At 42.9% G+C, this 6,058-nt stretch overlaps 1 long non-coding RNA gene across 1 annotated transcript; it reads left to right on the top strand.

Annotated features, from left to right (window-relative positions):
• The first annotated feature begins 4,157 nt into the window (after positions 1–4,157).
• Positions 4,158–5,791, top strand: LOC130183674 (uncharacterized). The gene is made up of 3 exons (XR_008829873.1): positions 4,158–4,828; positions 5,079–5,282; positions 5,387–5,791. It is a non-coding gene; the product is annotated as an uncharacterized LOC130183674 (long non-coding RNA).
• The last annotated feature ends 267 nt before the right edge of the window (positions 5,792–6,058 follow it).

The following is a 6,058-nucleotide window of genomic DNA, read 5'->3' as shown; positions in this document are numbered from 1 at the left end:
CGTAAACATTTAAAAGAACATTTATTCATTTTTGAATGGATCACAACAATTGGTTTGAAATAACTTCTTGTTCCACTGTTTTTCCTCGGACTTTCTTTCAAAGGCGTGAAGAACACCACACTGACGTGGAGTTACAGGAGAGAGGACAGAGAGCAGATGTTGCAGATGGGTTGGAAGGAGGTATGCACAAGCCTTGGGTGTGGTTAATGTTGAATAAAGTCCAACATTAATTTCCCAGAGGTCTAGCAACAGGTACATACAACACCGCTGACTGACTCAACCACAACAGGCCTGAGACATTCTCAGTAGAAACTCCAGCAGCAGGGGAGACTAGACCAACCATATTAGGCAAACTGATACTAAACATCTGTCTGCTAATTACCTATACATTTTAAAGATGATTACATGTGACATATCATTCACAATATCACCGTACCTGTTGAACAAGCTTCCTGATAACCTGAGGTAACCTGAAACTGTCAGCTCATTTAATGAATGAATAAAATTCTCATTAACAGAGACGCAGGTTTACCTGAAGCATGAAGTGTTAAAGATACTCTCACATTTCCATCAATGAAGCCAATGTCATATCTTTATCCACACTGACTTGGGATCTGCAGATTTGCTAAAGTTTTCCAGGTGCGACACAAACAATTAAACAGACTTTTTTTCTTTTTTTTAGTTGTGATATGTGTGAGGATGTAATAACACTACAACAAAAATATGACTGCCTGTTAACTGGAGTACACTGAATCATGTGGCTCGCAGCGTGTCTTTCCGTATGTCACCACTAGAGAGCAACATATCCCTGAACTGCATCATAACTGAGAGAGGTCACCGCTGAGTTCAGTTCTTTACTCTAATGAAACACTTATTAAAGCAAGTTCGGTCTTTCAGCCTATTTTCAGGCAGAAGTTACTTTTTATTTTCAGGCAGTTGTTTTATCTGAAGGAGCAAAAGCAGACTCAGTCACTCAGAATCATATTAATGGTATATGCAGTTTATCTTAAATACTCCAACAGGTACATAAGAAGAGATGGAAAATCATACAAAACACTGAGGGTGCAATTCAAATAAAATGATGGGTGCAGGTAGAAATTACTCAGGGGTTAAACTGTACATGAGGTCATTCTGAATCCTGAATGTCATTCACCACAATCAGGAAGTGTCTCAACCAGACGGCTTACTTTGCTGAAGGAGCAGACATGTCAAGACAAAAACATATGGCATTGTTGCCAAACATTAGAGAACTGCAACCCCCCCAATTGACCTTTTTTAAAAAGTAAATTCCATTGGTCTTCCAAATTTTCAAATGAAACTTATTAGAAAGAATTTCTCTCTTTTCCATTTGCACTCTGTTTCTCTGGAGTCTTACAGATTTAAGTTTATTCATTTAATCGTGGAGAAGCTGTATCTCTTTAGGGAAAGCAACAGAGGTTTTCCAGCATCTTAACTGGACTTGTTTGTGTAACCTCTGTCTACTTGAAGATCCAGCTGTTCCTGAGGTGGCTGCTCAAGGAGCTGATTCAAATACAAAAAAAAAAAAAGTTAAGACATCATGCTGCATGTACTCTGCTGCAAGACTGGAAATACCTTCTGTATATCAACCTGGATCTGTTTCCTAAACCATGCTGCAGACTCGTGACCCTGGTGCGCTGATTTTTGTCACCAGGTTAGGTTCAGAACTGTAGCTGATTGTTCCACTTACTGTTCAGCCCACTGTTGTTTTAATTTGTGATGAAATATATAATGGGACATTATTAAACATGGTTAAACTTGCAGGTTAAACTGAACAAAAACTGAGGCTTCTTTATTTGGAGACAAAACGACTTTAAAAGACAGTGTTTTATAAAGGGTTTTTAGTGTGTGAGATGACATGACGGACTTAAATCTGATACGTTACACTCACTACATTAGAACTATTAAGATAATGGTCTTTCACTCAAGATGTTAAGCTGGTGGCATGTGGCTGCTCGTTTAGGTTTTTTTGAGCAAAACTCTGACGCTGTGTTCCCTCTCCCTTCCCTTTGCTGTAGCTCTAAAGTAAAGTGGAGTGCAAACACCAGAAAACAATAAATGTTTTTTCCATTTCATACTTTGAGAAACAACTTCTTCACGGGAAAGACAGATGTCAGACGCTCTCCCAGACAAACAGACAGACATCTGAATCAATCAATATCCCTGTCATTGAGTAAAGTCTACTTCAAGTTCACACGTTCTCTGGGGCGTCTGCAGCCGGCTGCTCATTTTGTCCGGGGGAACTCCACTGACCCCTGAGCCACCGCCGGGGATTGTCCTGATGCAAATCAGGAGGGGGAACCAATTCATCGTCGCACAATTCGATTAGACATCTGCATATTGAGCATCTGCACCCCAAGAAAATCTGCCAATACCTACCCTCCCTCCCCCCGCTGCCCCCACATTCTCTGGCCCCCCCACGGGGGGGTAGCGCCCCACGACCCCAGGGGCAGCCTGTGTCCCTGCTCCCCACCCGCCTCCCCCTGTCTCCCCCTCTTGTCCCCTCCTGACCCTGTCAGGCCCAGCCACAATACCTGACCCCGCCCCAGAGACGGGACGATTGGAGTTCAAGGTAAATGTCCCTTTCTCTGGTCCGTCTGCAGGCTGCCCTGCCTGGCCCCTGTCCGGCACTTGTCCCATAATCACATGCACCGCTCTTTTTTTCATACTTTCTCACACGCACAGACAGACACACACACACTGTTTTTTTTAATTTTTTTTTAGGAGCCATGACTTTTCCTTGAAAATGGAGGCTTTCCTTTCTCTAGAGCTTTTCCATTGTAATCAATTCTGACCACCGGCTCTCATTCAGACGTCTCTGCCACTCAGATGATTTCCCTCCTTTTTCGTCGCTCTTATTGATTCATCAGGCTCTCTTTCTGTGTTGGGAAGAGAGAGAGAGAGAGAGAGAGAGAGAGAGAGAGAGGGAGAGAGAGAGAGAGAGAGAGAGCATGTCAAGAAGTTTAAAGCAACATGTGTTGAACCTTACCACACACAAAGCAAAGCTGAGATGCAGAATCCATAAAATGTACCAGACCTTCACTGCTCCACTTTACTTTTTGGTAATACTGCGTGTTTCTAAGTGTGACATTCACCATTTCTTGGAATTAAAACATCTAAAAATTGTGACATTTAGAGGCCATTTTCTCCTAATATTTGTCTAAATGAGTATTAGAAGACACCTCTCACACTCACAGGGGGATACATACAATATGATTAACAACCGCAAAATGAACATCATCCAAAATACTTTTTTTTTTTAATTTGCTCCTTCTGTCATTTTAAACCCACAAAGATCCACTGAATTGTCTTGAAAGATCATCAGAGTCAAGCAAAAGATCCACTGATCAGTTTTCATACAGAAAACTACAGTTCCACCTTGCAGCTCTCAGGTGTGAATGAGACTGACATTCATGGTGTGACACTGCCTGACAGTGGCTGCTCCACCCACACCTGCCAGGTCAATAACAGCCTGATGTTAATGAATCAATTATTCAGCTCTGCCATGAGCGCAATGATTAAATTAAAGCAGCAGAGCCGTGTGAGTGGAGAAGCCTGTCCACTGTTGAGGAGAAAATGTGTCAGTGCCTCAGAGAGATGACAAGACTCTCAAGTGGTTTAACGCTTTGATAAATACAGTATATCCTGCGGTGATGTTTACCCCTATAAATAAGTGAAACTACTGTATTAACTCATTTTCTGCAGAGGTATCCACAGACACCAGCAGAGCAAATATCAGCACACAAATAAAGTCACGTGACATAAAGTGAAATTAATCCAGTTTATCTGAAAATGACCTCTTATAGATGTTTTCTAATTTGAACTGATGGATATCAAAAGAAATAAGGGACAAACGAACATATTTCCAATGTGTTTCACAAATACAATGTCCAATTCTCATCAGTGTGAGCAGCAAACAGCTGTGACGCAGGACTGAAACTCAGTGTGTGCAGCTAACACGTGCATTCGAATGCTTGGAACACGGAATTTGTCTGTAACGTGACGGTCGGTAAATCTTACGTAATCTACCGGAGACAACCGAGGTTTTGCGGGTGTATCATGGATCTCCCAGCAACCACGGCAGTCTGTGGGTTAGAGAGAGAACTTATAACAGCCAGGCTCAACGGAGACACCTGAGAGCGCTCATCACAGCGCAAGTGTGAGTCAGAGCAGCGAGTTTAAGATGAAGAAGCACAGGGGTCGGCATGAATCTGAATTGCGTTTCTGTAAACTGTAGCTGCAGCTCTTCATTTTTAGAAATATGCTTTCTATCGTATACCTGACCGAAATGAGATTTTATTTGTCTCTCTCGTCTCTGTGTGTCCGATACAGCATATAAATGTTAAAATCCCTAAATCTAAGTGTCTCTGACTGAACGAAAGAGCATTTGTATAAAAAAAACAACACACTGTGTGGTTTTAGCGGCAATAATTTCAGCCTTTTTGGCAAAGACCATTGCCGTGTCTCACTTTGTGTTCTTCCATTCTCACACCTGCTGGTTCGAGAGCACAAATACGTTCACACTGAAAAAGTACGATTGAGCTTAAAACGGTGGACACTTCTCACCCTCAACAGTCGCCATCTTGGCTACGTGGCCGAAAAATGGAGGGACAACCAACGTGTTTTCAAACTGAGGAAGGAGAATACGTTGTTGAGCACCGATGGCGGCCGAAATTCCACGTCACACAGGAGGGTAAAACGTTCACTTTCAAGTCGAGTGATCAAAGCAGGCAACAATCACGGTCACATGTTGCGACAATGGTGTTTGATGGTACAACACTAACCTTGTCGGACTTCCGGCACCACACCGGTGAGTATACTGTGTACAAAGTGCAGTACATGTGAGTGTACCGACTGAAGCATGAGACACAGCACACGTCTGTACTCGGTGCACCGATACTGAACTGTCTCGCCTGTGTCTGGGTTGGAGTTTCCTGAAATATGGTTGTGTTTCTCTAAAAGGAAATCTCACTTGCATCACTGTAGGTCTTCGTGCTTTCCACGAATCACTGTGTGATCAGTTGCCGTAATTGACTCCTCTTCTTCCGTGTGTCCCCCAGAATGCATTTCCACAGCACCCGGGGAACAGGCACGGACTTGTTACGTCCACCTGTTGGCTGCACTTCAGTGAAACTTCCAGCATCTGAAATGTGCACGATGAGGGTCCTAGATAAGACAAGAACGTTCAGCAGTTCAGGTTCAAGCATGAAATCTGGCGGGCGTTAACGCACCCCCGAATCTAAATCTTAAAAAACACGCCTCAGGTTCGTGTGCGTGTGTCTAAGTGTTGATGTGTTTTCCTCATTGCACGTGTGTCGGTATGTGTGCGACCGATCACTTTGAACCTCGTCTCTCTGATTCTTGGCAGGAAGTGAGTGTCGGCAGCTCTTGGTCATAAAACTGCTTTTGGTCACTCTCCCAGAGTGCACTGGGAGGGGAGAGGACAGAGAATCTCTGTGTCATCTCTCCATGGCACGGGATGTGAGGAGATCGCCGGGAATGTCAATAATCGCTCGAACCGAGGACGAGCTGCTGCCTGCTCTCAGTGCAACGCGGCCACCTGAATATCAATTCAAGGCCAATTAAAACACAAAACATGGCTTTTACTTTTCAAAATAAAGCAGTGACACCTTAAAAGACGATGCCTTTTTATCTCTTTAATATGAGAGTGGACTAATAGCTAACATGAGGATAAAACCCACATGTGATCTATGGAGTATTAACCTTTATTTATGATTAAATTCAAATGTGGAAATTCTAATTTTAAACATATTTGTTTCTGCAGCCTGTTAGATGTCACAGATGGACCTTGTGAAAACCTGGCTTGGATTTATACCTTCATTCATGAGGTTTAGATTGATCATGAAGTGTTGGGTCCCACTTGTTGACAGCAACACCGCAGTATTAGAAGCATGTATCGTACATGGTCTGGCTGCATCATGCTGTAACTTTGTGATACAGAACACATCCATTTCTCCGGAGGTAACTTATATTTCTCTTTGTCTTATGGCTTCTGTCTTAACACTGTGTTTATGTTGTT

Source organism: Seriola aureovittata, chromosome 16 (assembly GCF_021018895.1).
Source record: "Seriola aureovittata isolate HTS-2021-v1 ecotype China chromosome 16, ASM2101889v1, whole genome shotgun sequence".
In the NCBI taxonomy this organism is placed as follows: domain Eukaryota; kingdom Metazoa; phylum Chordata; class Actinopteri; order Carangiformes; family Carangidae; genus Seriola; species Seriola aureovittata.
This window is presented reverse-complemented; position numbering and strand designations above follow the sequence as displayed.